We start from the raw sequence: 18,606 nt of genomic DNA on the forward strand, positions 1-18,606 counted from the left end.
CTAATGGCACTAAATATTCGATGCCAAGATCAACGGTTTCAAAGTTACGTTGCGGTGCACCTATGAATTGAGGCACACTGCGAGTTTTGGCATTGAGCGAGATCGTTGTGCCGAATCCAAACGGAATGTGATCTCTTGAAAATGAGATAGGTTATTTTAGGTCTCAACATCACTGTCTTGTAGCATTTGATAGTTCATTGATAGCCCTCATGAGCTCCAAGTTATGACCCTCAGAACATTGACCTCAAAATGCACTTAGAGAATTTTGGGGACTCCTCGATACGGGGTAGTTGCAGACGATGGATGGTCTCCGTGGCCGGAACAAGGGTGTCACTAGGGTTCACCTGCCCACCCAGATCTAATGGCACTAACAATTTGAACAATTCTAGCTGTTAGGAGTTAGATTTTGAAAAGTTGTCAAGAAAATTGCAAAAGTTGCTAAGCAACTTTTTGCAATTTTTGTGCTAAGACAAGTTTTATTGCAAATTTGATTGCAAATGGACTCTACAAACTCCTAGGGACCCTAATAATGTTCTAAATATCTAGACTTACCTAAAAAACATGGAATTTACCAAAAATCCACTTTATTGGACCAATTGATGGCCAAGGCTTATAGTTGCACCATGGGGTCTTGTGTCCATTACAAATGTGGATGGTCACAGGGAGATCATTAGATCTATCCCTAGACCTTATTACATCAAGAAAAGAAAAATGATTAGGTGCTTTGCACTAGTGTTCCCTGTATTTCATTAATGTTATTGGACTAAGAACCAATTTTGCTCTTCATTGGAAGGGTGGGCCTAAGAGTTCAACACTAATGGGTGATGTTGAACCACCTTGGTAATGACTAGTTCATTTGGGGAGGCTTGAGACTGCATGCAAAGAAATTCTTTTCAATTTTACTCTTGTTTCAAGGGGTGGGCCTAAGAGCTCAACATATTAGAATGATGTTAAATCACCATATTAATGAATAGCTCATTTGGAGATGGTAGCTAACCAAAGCTTAGAAGATTATTTTTATAGTATTGTAAAAGTTTTTTGTGAGAACCTTGCTACTAAAAAGTCAGAGTATATGCAATTTTTCCAATGATTCTAAGCATGGTAATCAATGGAGGAAGAATTGGCATGGTTGTAATAATGCATGGTAACCATGATGAACCAACAAAAAGGAGAAACACTATGAACCATGATGCACTTGAACATAAAGATGATTATGCAGAGGATCAAATGCAACATGTTGCTTCAGTCCCAAATATTGACAATATACAAGTGATGCAGAGGATAGGGTGATGGACCCAAGTAACAACCTAAAATGAGCAAATTTGTAACAATGTGCCAAGTGACCCTTCTAGGTCCTGATGGTCATATCTCACAAATGGTCAACTCTAGGAGGTTTTAAGGCTTCAATGAGTTTGTTTTGACATATTCACCATGTTCCAACACTTACCCTTCAGTTTCAATACTTTTCAAGCCAAAATCCACAACATGCCAAAATGTTGTTTATGCAACTTTACAATTTCGTGACAGCAGCAAGACAAATAGGTGGATAACTTTTGTTTTTTCCAAAAGACTCCTTGAATAAATGGATGTTTTGGATACCCTTTATCCTTTCACAAAAAATATATAATACTTAGATACCGTTCCTTTGAAAAATATCAATGAACTTTCACACTTCTCCTATTTTTTAACAATGTAGAAAAGATGCATTTACAAAGCAACCACTAGAAGGACTTAAGATCTAGACTCCAAACTTCGCATAGGCTCCTAAAATGGCTTCAATTAGACAAATCCACTCTCAATTTCAGTGTATGGGTTCCCTAACCCCAAAAGTCCCAATTCACCTTCTCAAAACCCTTGTTCCTAAGGCATCACCAATCTCACACGTGTCAACCCTTCTTGGACTAATTCAAAATTTAGAAATCTATGTTTTATCACCATAAACATGAATCAACTCACAAACACTACCCTCTTTAAGGAAAATCTCTTCCTATAGGACTGTCCCCTCACTTTCAACCCTTGTTTTCACCCTTTTATGTTTGGTGGCCACCAATTATTCTGGTTAGTTGATCATTTTAGGGTTAGAAGACATTATACATGTTAGGAAAATGGCATCCATGAAGAATCAGGTAAGCATTTCATGGAATGACCATGATTAGATGAAAAAACTGTCAAAATGCTTATGAAAATGACTGCTATAGCTAACACTCATCAAATTAGATGAATAACCCTTCAAAAATGAATTCAAAATTTTGTCCTAAACTTCCTTACAGATCTTAGAAGATGCCTCAATGCATTAGAATATCATAAAGAAATAAAAAACTCCAAAGAACCTTCAAATTGCTATTAAAATCCATGCTTTTTTATTCAAAATTTTGAATTAGTCCATACATACTACCCTTATAGTATGTACAAACACTATTTATAAGTTTCAGGGGATGGTTAATAACCCCCTCAACCACCTCCAATCGGTTTCACTTCCTATTCCTTCATAAAATTTAAACAATGGAGTTTCCCTCCAAAATGCTCATGTAGCCATTACATTCAAGATTTGAATTTTCTAAATCAATAAGCTAAATTTTAAGTGACTTATTGAATGTTTCAACTTATGAATTGACTTGATATTATTATGAGACCTTATTAGGACCTATCTAATGACTCACTTACCCTATGCAAACCTAGCCATTACTAAAATTCAAATCTCATGGTCCTTTACAACTTTTCAATATGAAAGTCTCTCAAAACATTATACAATATTATGACTCTTTATGCTTTCAAATGCCATGATTGGTTGCAAAATGGAAGAAATCAAGTATTCTAATTGTTCATCCATACTTTCTAGATTTTTCTTATTTGATTAGTTTGATAAAAAATAATTTTAATAATCATAATGTCAGCTTTATGTCAAATAAGAAAAAAACCAAACTTGTAATATGATATCCGCAAGCAATTATCTTTCATATAGTTATAAATGCTCTTAAAATTGTCCTTATAGCCTTGTATCACATGCAAATATGATTTGCAAGAACTTTTTCAATATCTTCCTCTTATAGTTCCTTGCAAAGAACCTACCAAAATACAAATTAGAATGTGCAACTAATTTAACCTGTCTTTTTCATTATTACAAAAATCATATACAAAAAAAGTACACATTTTACATCATAAATCTTAGGAATCCTCCTCGATACCACCCCCCTCCAACTCTTCATGATGTACCTACATTCCAATATCATAAAAAAATTAGTAACTTATTGTATTAAACAAGATAATCATCAATTCATTGAATCATTATGAAGAAAATAACATAAGAAGTAAATATACCTAGTCGAGTGTTCCAATAGGGTCCTCTCTTTGTTTTAGGGTCTCCAACAGGGCTTCATGATCAACATTAGCAATAGTAAAAAGTTCTTTTACTTTTGGTCTTCCTTGATGCTTCAACAACTTTACATTTTTTGCTATAATAAGATGCGAATATATGAGAATTATTTTGTGCTTCTCATAGTCTTCGAAGGTAGGAATTTCGTTCCTTCTAAGCATGTATGTCTATAGCCATGTTTCAGCAACAACCATTGAACCAGTAGGATATGTGAATCCATCATCATTTGTGATCGGTTGTGCACGTTTTTGTTTACCTCTTACACAATGTGCTAACCAATAATCAAATTTCTCATCATTCCCCTATGGTGCAACCAATGCAAAGACATGTCTTGGCTGAAGTAGATCTGATAGATGGTTATGTTCAAGTGAACTTTCCATCTCATCATTTCTGATAGAGTGTATGATAGACAATGGAGTAAGATAATGTGGAGCCCATGTGTCCACCCACTCACTTGACTCACAATGATCCCAATCACACTGAAAATAACTAGGACAAAAGCAAGCTAGTTGTCGTGTCCAAATGGTCCATGTACTAGAATCAGAGCTTCGAAATGAATGCATTTTTTATGAGTCTCTCACTGTAGCACAATCTGATCTATCAGCTATGGACCCTTCCTCAACCAACCAAAAGAACCTGCGTACCACTGAATCAAGAGTCCTCCCCTGTGATAAGGCTAAACTACACCAATCAAAAGTGCTATGAGCATCAAGAATCTCTATTGCTAAAATCTTCAATTGCTCCTTAACTAGAGCTCTCTTCACACATGACTCTACTCCATCATGTTCCCCTTTTCCAAGCTAGACTCAAAAAAACTCCAAATATGAGGCACCCCTCTCTCTACATGCATCCTATACAACCAATAAAAGATGCGAGCATTCTTGAATTGACCTGTACAGTTATCTGACCAAATGATATGTCTATCCATAGCAATTGCATGCTCATGTAAGAAATCAAAATAATTCTCGAAACAATGTTGCACAAACTCGTGAGAGTGAGATCTATCATCACTCATATAAAAATGATACTCTCTAATAATCTTTCGATTATCTTTCGCACTATTAGGGGCATGTCTATATGTTATGTGAACAAAAACAACAATCTAAATGGAGTTGTAATAATGAGATTGTGTCTCATTTTGAAGTTTCAATGTGTAGTTCTCATCAAAATCAACAACTAATATAATAGTGCCAATGGGAAAAGTCTCCTTATACATTCTAAATTGTTGATGCAACCACTGAGACTTGTGACTATGTCTTGCATACTTGTAAAAAAAATTTGCCTTGAAATCTAAAATAAAACCAGCCACACTGATATCTTTTCCAACCAATTCACATCTAGAGCTCTCACCCCCACTCTTCAATGTGTATTTCACCATTTCATATACCTTTTTTTTTCACTATTGTCTTTCCAAGATCTTGTTCCCACCCCTCATGGAAACATATGTCAAACTTGGATAAGCCACCACATTTTAAACACTTCTCATTTAAGCAAGCATTTCTATAAAAGAAACAACCATCAACTCTATGACATAAAAATTGATCTAGCAAGTCTCTTGATAATTTTGGAAGCCCACTAGCCCCACAATCCTCCAACATTTCTTTACTATACAAAGTAGAACAGATGGAGCATAGTAGTTCATGGTGCATAGAAAACTCAACATGATATTTGCAACAAAATTTATTTCAAATTTTGAGTGACACACAATAAAATGGCTTCAAAGATTCAAAATCCCTTTGTGATATATGAAGACTTGGATGACTCTCTCTAAATTTTTTGAACAACATAGTTTGACTTACCTCCAAATAGTGTTTAGGATGTGGCATGCAGTCTCTGATGCCAATTCTCAACTTTAACACATCTTTAGCATTGGGTGATACTTGTGAGTTAGAGTGCCAAAATTGTGTAATTTCTTCCTTCACATCATTAGATAGCTTCTTATCAAAACATGGAAGTCTCCCACCAAATGCCCATGTTTCATTTTGAAGAGGATCATCAATTTTCTCTCATCAACTAAGTACTCTTCTCAAATTAGTACGATTTAGATTCAAATCAATACAAGTTTGTCTCATATATCTACCCTTTCTAAAATGATGACTTACCAAAGAGGTTGTAATAACCCTTCGAGCAGCTCTATTATCCTTCTCCCTGCTATTTTTCCCAATGCTATTGAGATCACTAAAAAGATTCTTCACAATAATGGCATTTCTTTCCAACTTTTTATTGAAACAAATCTTCAATTTGGAAATCATAGGTCTCATCTTTTGCATCTTTAATAAGTTAATGAAAAGCTGACATTGCTCTACCACTGTCTTGTTGCTGAAAAATATTTGATATAGTCTTGAATCCCATAACCAAATGGTTCTTTCTGATTTTTTCCCTTCCAAACTAGTAATAATCATTTCATCAATTTCAATTATCCACTTTGGTGTTTTAGAACCTTTGCGTCAATTATAATTAGGAGCTATGTAAGGTTCTTGTGCATTAGGATTCTGTGCATTGTCATGTTCGACATGGTCAATTATGCAATTTGGATTATGACTTGGTAGCATTTTGTCTTCAAAATTTTCATTCTCTAAATTTTTAATTTCAGCATTATTATTTTCAGTAGGTACATTTTCATTCTCCAACTATACATATTCATTATCTGACTCTATGATTTCAGCTTCGAATAATTCATTGTCAACTTGACTGATATTTAGCATACCTTGTCTTTTTCTTCAATGTTCCATTTTGTCCCTTTCCCTACATGTCGCAATGTCTTCTTTGGATATCTTCCTTTTGTGTTTAGCCTTTCGATGACTGCTACTCCCCATTTAAATGACACTGTCAAACACCTAATGTTATATTTTCAAACTTTTTTCGATTGGTTGGGCCCCAAAATGCGACTTTTTATAAAACCCATGAAAAAAAAACTCAAAAAGTGATGTTGTTGGGTTTGCATGGACAGAGAATATGTTGGAAATTAATACCAACAATATCAGATATCTGACATAAAATCGGATATCCAATATGCCCCATAAAGACTTTTGGAGGGAAAACTGAGTTTCGGAGTTAAAGTTTACAATTTATAAATTATTTCAGTTATATTACTATGTAAAGATGTACTATAATATATTACATATACATAATAACGTAACGTCAAGATATAACATATAATCTATTAATATATAATAATATATTATGTTATTCTTGTTATAATCTATAAATATAATTTATATTATTATTATTTTTCCTATATATTTTTTAATATATAACAATGTATTATCTTATTAGTATTATAATCTATAAATATAATATATATATTAATAAATATGTCCCTAAGGGTCCTAGGACCCCTAGGGACGTATGTCATCATGTAATGGATAGAAGGGGGTCATGGATCACCCTATGACACCCTTTGAACCATAAGAACAATTCTAATATGTCCCTAGGGGACCTAGGACCCCAAGGGACATATGTCGTCATGTAATGGGTCGAAGGCAGTCATAGGTCAACCTATGACCCCCTTTGACCAATATGAAGCATTCTAATATGTCCCAAGGAGTCCTAGGACCCCTAGGGACAAATGTCATCATGTAATACATTTAATGGGCTCATAGGTCACCCTATGACCCCCTTTGACACATAAGAACGATTGTAATATGTCCCTAGGCATCCTAGGACACCTAGGGACATATGTCATCATGTAATGGGTCGAAGGGGGTCATAGGTCAAGCTATGACCCCCTTTGACCCATTTGAATGATTCTAATATGTCCCTAGGGCTCTTAGGACCCCTAGGGAAATATGTCATCATGTAATGGGTCGAAGGGAGTCATAGGTCAACCTATGATCCCCTTTGACCCATAAGAACGATTCTAATATGTCCCTAGGGGTCCTAAGACCCCTAGGGAAATATGTCATAATGTAATGGGCTGAAGGGGGTCATAGGTCAACCTATGACCTCCTTTGACACATATGAATGATTCAAATATGTCCCTATGGGTCCTAGGACCCTTAGGAAAATATGTCATCATGTAATGGGTCGAAGGAGGTCATAGGTCAACCTATCACCCCCTTTGATACATATGAACAACTCTAATATGTCCCTAGGGGTTCTAGGACCCTTAGAGACATATTTTGTCATGTAATGGGTGACCTATGACCCTCTTTGACCCATAAGAACAATTCCAATATGTCCCAAGGGGTCTTAGGACCCTTATGGACATATGTCATCATTTAATGGAAGAACGGGGTCATAGGTCAACCTATGACCCTCCGGGTCCATATGAAGCATTCTAATATGTCTCTAGGGGTCCGAGGACCCCTAAGAACATATGTCATCATGTAATGGGTTGAAGGAGGTCGTAGGTCACCCTATGACCCCCTTTGAACCATAAGAATGATTCTAATATGTCAGTAGGGGTCCTAGGACCCCTAGAGACATATGTGGTCATGTAATGGGTTGAAGGGGGTTGTAGGTCACCCTATGACCCCTTTTGACCCATAAGAATGATTTTATTATGTCCTTAGGGGTCCTAGGACCCCTAGGGACATATGTCATCATTTAATGGGTTGAAGGGGGACATATGTGTACCTATGACCCCCTTTGACCCATATGAATAATTCTAATATGTCCCTAGGGCTCTTAGGACCCCTAGCGACATATGTCAACATGTAATGGGTTGAAAGGGGTCATAGGTCAACCTATGACCCGCTCTGACCCATATGAAGCATTCTAATATGTCCCTAGGGGTCCTAGGACCACTAGGGATATATGTCATCATTTAATGGGTTGAACGGGGTCATAGGTCAACCTATGACACCCTTTGACACATATAAACAATTCTAGTACGTCCTTAGGGGTCCTAAGACCACTGGGGACATATGTCGTCATTTAATGGGTCGAAAGGGGTCATAGGTCAACCTATGACACCCTTTGACCCATATGTAGCATTCTAATATGTCCCTAGGGGTCCTAGGACCACTAAGGACATATGTTGTCATGTAATGGGTCGAAGGGTGTCATAGGTCACCGTATGAGCCCCTTTGACCCATATGAAGCATTCTAATATGTCACTACGGGTCCTAGGACCCCTAAGGACATATGTCATAATGTAATGCATCAAAGGTGGTCATAGGTTAATCTATGACCCCCTTTGATCCATATGAAGCATTATAATATGTCCCTAGGGGTCATAGGACCCCTAGGGATATATGTCATCATTTAATGGGTCGAGAGACTTTTATCCATATGAAGCAATATAATATGTCTCTACAGATCTTAGGACACCTAGAGACATATGTCATCATTTAATGTCTCAAAGGGGATCATAGGTCAACCTATGACCCCCTTTGACTCATATGAATGATTCTAATATGTCCATAGAGGTCTTAGGACACCTAGGGACATATGTCGTCATGTAATGGGTCAAAGGGGGTCATAGGTCCTTTGACCAATATGAAGCATTCTAATATGTCCCTAGGGGTCCTAAGAACCCTAGAGACATCTGTCATCATGTAATGAGTTGGAGGGTGTCATAGGTCAACCTATGACCCCCTTGGACCCATAAGAATGATTCTATTATGTCCCTAGGGGTCCTAGGACCCTTAGGAACATATGACATCATTTAATGGGTCGAATGGGGTCATAGGTCAACCTATGACCCTCGTGGACCCATATGAAGCACTCTAATATATCCTTAGGTTTCCAAGGACCCCAAGGGACACATGTAATCATGTAATAGGTTAAAGGGGGTCATAGGCCAACCTATGACCCCGTCTGACCCATAAGAACGATTCTATTATATCCCTCAGGGTCTTAGGACAGCTAGAGACATATGTCATCATTCAATGGGTCTAAGGGGGTCATAGGTTAACCTATGACCACCTTTGACTCATATGAACGATTCTAATATGTCCCTAAGGGTCTTAGGACCCCTTGGGACATATGTCATCATTTAATGGGTCGAAGGGGCTCATAGGTCAACCTATGACCCCCTTTGACCAATAAGAACTATTATATTATGTCCTTAGGGGTCCTAGTACTCCTAAGGATATATGTCATCATTTAATGGGTCGCCTTTGACACATATGAATGATTCTGACCCTTAGGAACATATGTCATCATGTAATGGGTCAAACGGGGTTATAGGTCAACCTATGATACCTTTTGACCCATAAGAACGATTCTAATATGTCCCTAGGGCTCCTAGTGACCCCTAGGGACATATGTCATCATGTAATGGGTCGAAGGGAGTTATAGGTGAACCTATGACCCCCTTTGACCCATAAGAATGATTCTAATATGTCTGTAGGGGTCTGAGGACCCCTAGGGACATATGTCATCATGTAATGGGTTGAAGGAGGTCATAGGTATACCTATGACCCCCTTTGACATATATGAATGATTCTAAGATATCCCTAGGGGTCCTAGGATCCCTAGGGACATATGTCATCATGTAATAGGTCGAAGGGGATCATAGGTCACCCTATGACCCCCTTTGACCCATAGAAATGATTTTAATAAGTCCCTAGGGGTCCTAGGACCCCTAGGGACATATGTCGTCATGTAGTGGGTGAAAAGGGGTCAAAGGTCACCCTGTGACCCCCTTTGACCCATTTGAATGATTCTAATATCTCCCTAGGGGTCCTAGGGCCCCTAGGGACATATGTCATCATGTAATAGGTCGAAGGGGGTTATAGGTCAACCTATGACCCCCTTTGAACCAAAAGAATGATTATAATATGTCCTTAGGGGTCCTAGGACCCCTAGGGACATATGTCATCATGAGATGGGTCAAGGGGTTCATAGGTTTGCCTATGACCCATTTTGACATATATGAACGATTCTAATATTTTCCTAAGGGTCCTAGAATCCATAGGGACATATTTCATCATGTAATGGGTCGAAGGGGGTCATATGTCAACCTATGACCCCCTTTGACACATATAAATGATTTTAATATGTCCCTAGTGGTCCTAAGACCCCTAGGGTCATATGTCATCATGTAACGGGCCGAAGGGGGTCATAGGTCACCCTATGACCCCCTTGGACCCATATGAAGCATTCTAATATGTCCCTAGGGGTGCTAGGACCCCTAGGGAGATATGTTGTCATGTAATGGATTGAAGCGGGTCATAGGGTGACCTATGACCCCCTTCAACCCATAAGAATGATTCTATTATGTCCCTAGGGGTCCTAGGAGACCTAGGGACATATGCCATCATTTAATAGGTCGAAGAGGGTCATAGGTCAACCTTTGACCCCATTGGACCCATATGAAACACTCTAATATGTCCTGAGGGGTCCTAGGACCCCAAGAGACATATGTCATCATGTAATAGGTCGAAGGGGGTCATAGGTCAACTTATGACCCCCTTTGACCTATATGAATGATTATAATGTGTCCCTAGGTGTCCTATGACCCCTAGGGATATATATCATCATCTAATTGGTCGAAGGGGGTCATAGGTAATATTATGACCCCCTTTGACCAATATCAATTCTTTTAATATGTCCCTAGGGGTCCTAGGACCCCTAGGGACATATGTCGTCATTTAATGGGTCGAAGACCTATGACCCCCTTCGACCCATTACATGATGACATATGTCCCTTGGGGTCCTAGGACACCTAGGGACATATTAGAGTGCTTCATATGGGTCCAAGGCGGTCATAGGATGACCTATGACCCCGTTCGACCCATTGAATGATGACATATGTCCCTAGGAGTAGTAGGACCCATAGGGATATAATAGAATCGTTCTTATGGGTCAAAGTGGGTCATCAATTTACCTATGACTCCATTCGACCCATTACATGATGACACATGTCCCAAGTGGTCCTAGGACCCCTATGGACATATTAGAATCATTCATATGGGTTAAAGGGGGTCGTAGGTTATCCTATGACCCCCTTCGACACATTAAATGATGACATATGTTCCTAAGATTCCTACGACTGTTAGGGACATAATAGAATCGTTCTTATGGGTTCAACCTATGACCCCCTTTGACCTATTACATGATAACATAAGTCCCTAGGATATATCAGAATGCTTCATATGGGTAAAAGGGGGTTATACGGTGAACTATGACCCACTTCAACCCATTACATAATGACATATCTCTCTAGAGGTCCAAGGACCTCTTTCGACCCATTAAATGATGACATGTGTCCCTAGGGGTCTTAGGACCCCTAGGGACATAATAAAATTGTTCTTACAGGTCAAAGGGCCCCGTTCGACCCATTACATGATGACATATGTCCCTAGGGGTCCTAGGACCCCTAGGGACATATTAGAATCATTCTTATGGGTGAAAGGTGGTCATAGGGTGAGCTATGTCCCCCTTCGACCCATTACATGATGACATATGTCCCTAGGGGTTCTAGGACCCCTAGGTACATATTAGAATGCTTCATATGGAACCAAGGGGGTCATAGGTGAACCTATGACCCCGTTCGACCCATTAAATGATGACATATGTCCCTAGAGCCTCTAGAGATATAATAGAATCGTTCTTATGGGTCAAAGGGGGTCATAAGTTTAATTTATGACCCCCTTTGACCCATTACATGATGAAATTTGTCCCTAGGCGTCTTAAGACCCCTCAAGACATATTAGAATGCTTCATATGGGTCCAAGGGGGTCATAAGTTGACCTATGATCCCCTTCGACCCATTACATGATGACATATTTTTCTAGGTGTCCTAAGACCTCTAGGGATATATTAGAATCGTTCATATGGGTCAAAGGGGGTCATGGGTTGACCTATGACCCTCTTCGACCTATTAAATGATGACATATGTCCCTAGGTCTCTTAAGACCCCTAAGGACATAATAGAATCATTCTTATGGGTCGAAAGGGGTCATAGGTCACCCTATAACCCCCTTCGATCTATTACATGACGACATATCTCCTTAGGGGTCCTAGCACCCCTAGGGACATATTAGAATGCTTCATATGGGTCCAAGGGGCTCATAGAGTGACCTATGACCCCTTTCGGCCCATTACATGATGACATATGTCCCTAGGGGTCCTAGGACCACTAGGGACATATTAAAATCATTTATATGTGTCAAAGGGGGTCATAGGTTGACATATGACCCCCTTCGACCCATTACATAACGACATATGTCCCTATGGGTTCTAGAACCCATAGAGAAATATTAGAATCGTTCATATATGTCAAAAGGGGTCATAGGTTTGCCTATGACCCCCTTCGACCCATTTCATGATGACATATGTCCCTAGGGGTCCTAGGACCCCTCAAGACATATTATAATCATTCTTTTGGGTCAAAGGGGGTCATAGGTTGACCTATAACCCCCTTTGACCCATTACATGATGACATATGTCCCCTGGGGCCCTAGGACCCCTAAGGAGATATTATAATCATTCAAATGGGTCAAAGGGGGTTACAGTGTGACCTATGACCCCTTTTCACCCACTACATGATGACATATGTCCTTAGGGGTCCTAGGACCCCTAGGGACTTATTAAAATCATTCTTATGGGTCAAAGGGGGTCATAGGGTGACCTATGATCCCCTTCAACCTATTACATGATGACATATGTCCCTAGAGATCTTAAGACCCCTAGAGATATCTTAGAATCATTCATATGTGTCAAAGGAGGTCATAGGTATACCTATGACCCCTTTTAACCCATATGAATGATTCTAATATGTCCATAGGGGTCCTAGGACCACTTGGGACATGTGTCATCATGTAATGGGTCAAATGGGGTCATAGGTAAATCAATGATCCACTTTGACCCATAAGAACGATTCTATTATATCCCTATGGGTCCTAGTACCCCTAGGGACATATGTCATCATTCAATGGGTCGAAGGGGGTCATAGGTCATCCTATGACCCCCTTGGACCCCTATGAAGCACTTTCATATGTCCCTAGGTGTCCTAGTACCCCAAGGGACATATGTCATCATGTAATGGGTTGAAGGGGGTCATAGGTCAACCTATAACCCCCCATTGACGCATAAGAACGATTCTATTATGTTCCTAGGGGTTCTAAGACCCCTAGGGACATATGTCATCATGTAATGAGTCGAAGGGGGTCATAGGTCACCTTATGACCCCCTTTGACTCATATGAAGCATTCTAATATGTTATTAGGGGTCCTAGGACCCTTAGGGACTTATGTTGTTATGTAATAGGTTGAAGGGAGTTATAGGTCAACATATGACTCCCTTTTATCCATAAGAATGATTATGTCATCATTTAATGGGTCGAAGGGGTTCATAGGTTAACCTGTGACCCCCTTTGACCCATATGAATGATTGTAATATGTCCCTAGGGGTCTTAGGACCCCTTGGGACATATGTCATCATGTAATGTGTCGAAGGAGGTCTTAGCTCAACCTAGGACCCTCTTTGACCCATAAGAAAAATTCTATTATGTCCCTAGGGGTCCTAGTACGCCTAAGGACATATGTCATCATTTAAACGGGTCAAAATGGGTCATAGGTCAACCTTTGACCCCCTTGGACCCATATGAAGCACTCTAATATGTCCCGAGGGGTCCTAGGACCCCAAGGGACATATGTCATCATGTAATGGGTCGAAGAGGGTCATAGGTCAACTTATTACCCCCTTTGACCCATATGAATGATTATAATGTGTCCCTAGGTGTCCTATAACCCCTAGGGATATATATCATCATCTAATGGGTCGAAGGGGGTCATAGGTAATATTATGACCCCCTTTGACCAATATCAATTCTTTTAATATGTCTCTAGGGGTCCTAGGACCCCTAGGGACATATGTCGTCATGTAATGGGTCGAAGACCGATGACCCCCTTTGACCCATATGAAACATTCTAATACGTCCCTAGGGGTCCTAGGACCCCTAGGAACATATGTCATCATGTAATCAGTCGAAAGGAGTCATAGGTCATCCTATGACACCTTTTGACTCTTAAGAATGATTCTAATATGTCCCTAGGGGTCTTAGGACCCCTAGGGACATATGTTAGCATGTAATGAGTTGAAGGGGGTTATAGGTAAATCTATGACCTCCTTTGATCCATATGAACGATTCTAATATATCCCTAGGGGTCCAAGGACCCCTAGGGACATATGTCATCATGTAATGGGTTGAAGGGGGTCATAGGTCAACCTATGACCCCCTTTGACCCATAAGAACAGTTATAATATGTCCTTAGGTGTCCTAGGACTGGTAGGTATATATGTGGTCATTTAATGGGTCAAAGGGGGTCATCGGTCAAGCTATGACCCCCTTCTACCCATAAGAACAATTGTAACATGTCCCTAGAGGTCCTGGGACCCCTAAGGACCTATGTTGTCATGTAATGGGTCGAAGGGGGTAATAATACCCTTAAAGACATATGTCGTCATGTAATGGGTCGAAGGGGGTTGACCTATGACCCCATTTGACACATATGAAACATTATAATATGTCTCTAGGGGTCCTAGGACCCCTTGAAAAATTTGTTCTCTTTTAATGGGCCGAAGTGGGTCATAGGTTGACGTATGACCCCCTTTGACCCATATGAAGCATTCTAATATGTCCCCTAGGGACATATGTTTTCATGTAATGGGTCAAAGAGTGTCATAGGTCACCCTATGACCCCCTTTGACCCATATGAATCATTCTAATATGTCCCTAGGTGTCCTAGGACTCCTAGGGACATATGTCATCGTGTAATGCGTCGAAGGTGGTCATAGGTTAACTTATGACCCCCTTTGACCCATATGAAGCATTCTAATATGTCCCTTGGAACATATGTCATCATTTAATGGGTTAAACTTTAACTCATATGAAGCATTTTAAAATGTCCTTAGGGTTCTTAGGACCCATAGGGACATATGCTATAAATTAATGAATCGAAGGGGGTCATAGGTCAGCTTATGACCCCCTTTTACCCATATGAAGCAATATAATATGTCCCTAAGGGTCCTAGGACCCATAGGGACATATGTCATCCTTTAATGGGTCAAAGGGGGTCATAGGTCAACTTATGAACCCCTTTGACCCATATGAACGATTCTAATATGTCCATAAGGGTCCTAGAACCCCTAGGGACATATGTTGTCATGTAATGGGTCGAAGGAGGTCATAGGACAACCTATGACCCCCTTGGACCTATATGAAGCACTCTAATATGTCCTTAGGGGTCCTAGGACCCCTATGGACATATGTCATCATGTAATGGGTCGAAGGGGGTCGTAGGTCAACCTATGACTCCCTTTGACCCATATGAAGCATTCTAATGTGTCCCTAGGGGTTGAAGAACCTCTAGGGACATATATCATCATTTAATGGGTCGAAGGAGGTTATAGGTAAACCTACGACCCCCTTTAACCCATAAAAATGATTCTATTATGTCCTTAGGGGTCCTAAGACCCCTAAAGACATAAGTCATTATTTAATGGATTGAATGGGGTCATAGGACACCTTATGAACTCCTTCAACTCATAAGAACGATTCTAATATGTCCCTAGTTGTCGTAGGACTCCTATGGACATATGTCATCATTTAATGGGTCGAAGGGCATCATAGGTCAACCTATCACCCCTTTCAACCCATAAGAATGATTGTAATATGTCCCTAGGGGTCCTAGGACCCCTAAGGACATATGTCATCATGTAATGGGTCGAAGGGGGTAATTGGTTAACCATTGACCTCCTTTGACCTATATGAAGCATTCTAATATGTCCCTATGGGTCCTAAAACTCTTAGAGATAGATGCCATCATTTAATGAGTCAAAAGGAGGTCATAGGTAAACTGATGACCCCATTTGACCCATATGAAGCATTCTAATATGTCCCTAGGGGTCATAGGGCCCCTAAGGACATATATCGTCATGTGATGGGTTGAAAGGTAGCATAGGTCACCCTATGACTCCCTTTGACCCATATGAAGCATTCTCATATGTCCCTAGGGGTTCTTGGACCCCTAGAGACATATGTCATCATGTAATGGGTCGAAGGGACCTATGACCTCCTTTCACCCATAAGTACGATTCTAATATGTCCCTAGGGGTCCTATGACTCCCAGGGACATGTGTCATCATGTAATGGCCCATAAGAATGATTATATTATGTCACTAGGGGTCCTAGGACCCTTAGGGACATATGTCATCATTTAATGGGTCGAACAGGGTCATAGATCAATCTATGACCCCCTTGAACCCATATGAAGCACCCTAATATGTCTCTAGGGGTCCTAAGATGCCAAATGACATATGTTATCATGTAATTGGTCGAACCTTTGACACATATGAACGATTCTAATATGTCCCTAGGGCTCCTAGGACCCCTAGGGACATATGTCATCATGTAATGGGTTGAAGGGGGTCATAGGTCACCCTATGACTCCCTTTGACCCATATGAAGCATTCTAATATGTCCTTAGGGGTCCTAGGATCCCTAGGGACATATGTCGTCATGTAATGGGTCGAAGGGGGTTGTAGGTCAATGTATGACCCTATTTGATCGATAAGAATGATTCTATTATGTCTCTAAGGGTCTTAGGACCCCTAGGGACATATGCCATCATTTAATGGGTTGAAGGGTGGATAGGTCAACCGATGACCCCATTTGACCCATATGAATGATTCTAATATGTCCCTAGGGGTCCTAGGACCCTTAGGAACATATGTCATCATGTAGTGGGTAGAAGGGGGTCATAGGTCAACCTATTCCCTTTTTTGACCCATATGATGCATTCTAATATGTTCTTAGGGGTCTTAGGATCCTTCGGGACATATGTCATCATTTAATGGGTCGAAAGGGGGTCATAGGTAAAGCTATGAACCTCTTTCACCCATATGAAGCATTCTAATATGTCCCTAGGGGTCCTAAGACCCCTAGGGACATATGTTGTCAAGTAATGGGTCAAAGGGAGTCATAGGTCAACCTATGACCGCCTTTGACCCATTAGAATAATTCTATTATGTCCCTAGCGGTCCTAGGACCCCTAAGGACATATGTAGGCATTTAATGGGTCGAAGGGGGTCATAGGTTCATAGGTCAACCTATGACCCCGTTTGACCCATATGAACGATTCTAATATGTTCCTATGGGTCCTAGGACCCCTAGGGACATATGTCATCATGTAATGGTTGACCTATAATCCCTTTTGACCCATATGAACCATTATAATATGTCCTTAGGGGTCCTAGGATCCCTAAAAACATATGTCATCATTTAATGGGTCGAAGGGGGTCATAGGTCAACCTATGACTCCCTTTGACCCATATGAAGCATTCTAATACGTCCCTAGGGGTCCTAGGACCCTTAGGGACATATGTCTTCATGTAATGGGTCAAAGAGAGTCATAGGTCACCCTATTACACCCTTTGACCCTTAAGAATGATTCTAATATGTTCCTAAGTGTCTTAGGACCCTTAGGGACATATGTCATCATGTAATGGGTCGAAGGGGGTCATAGGTTTACCTATGACCCCATTTGACACATATGAATGATTCTAATATATCCCTAGGGGTCCTAGGACCCTTAGGGACATATATCATCATGTAAAGGGTCAAAGGGGGTCATAGGTCACCCTATGACCTGCTTCGACCCATAAGAACGATTCTAATACATCTTTAGGAGTCCTAAGACCGCTAGGAACATGTGTCATCATTTAATGGGTCGAAGGGGGTCATAGGTCAACCTATGATCCCCTTCAACTCATAAGATCAATTCTAATATGTCCCTAAGGGTTTTAAGACCCCTAGGGACATATGTCATCATATAATGGGTCGAAGGGGGTTATAAGTTAACCTATGACCCCCTTTGACCCATATGAAGCATTCTAATATGTCCCTAGGGGTCCTAGGACCCCTAGGGACATATGTCATTATGTAATGGGTCAAAGGGGGTCATAGATCACCCTATGATCCCCTTTGACCCTTAAGAACGATTGTAATATGTCCCTAGGGGTCCTAGAACCCCTAGGGACATATGTCATCACGTAATGGGTCGAAGGGGGTCATAGGTAAATCGATGACCCCCTTTGACACATATGAATGATTCTAATATGACCTCTAGGGACATATGTCATCATGTAATTGGTTTAAGGGGGTCATAGGGTGAGCTATGACCCACTTCAACCCATAAGAATGATTCTAATATGTCTTTATGATACCTAGAACCACTAGGGACATATGTCATCTTTTAATAGGTCAAAGGGGGTCATAGGTCAACCTACAATCTCCTTCGACCCACAAGAATTATTGTAATACGTCCCAAGGGGTTCTA

Source organism: Cupressus sempervirens, chromosome 1 (assembly GCF_028749045.1).
Source record: "Cupressus sempervirens isolate cs-2001-9-10 chromosome 1, ASM2874904v1, whole genome shotgun sequence".
Classification (NCBI taxonomy): Eukaryota; Viridiplantae; Streptophyta; class Pinopsida; order Cupressales; family Cupressaceae; genus Cupressus; species Cupressus sempervirens.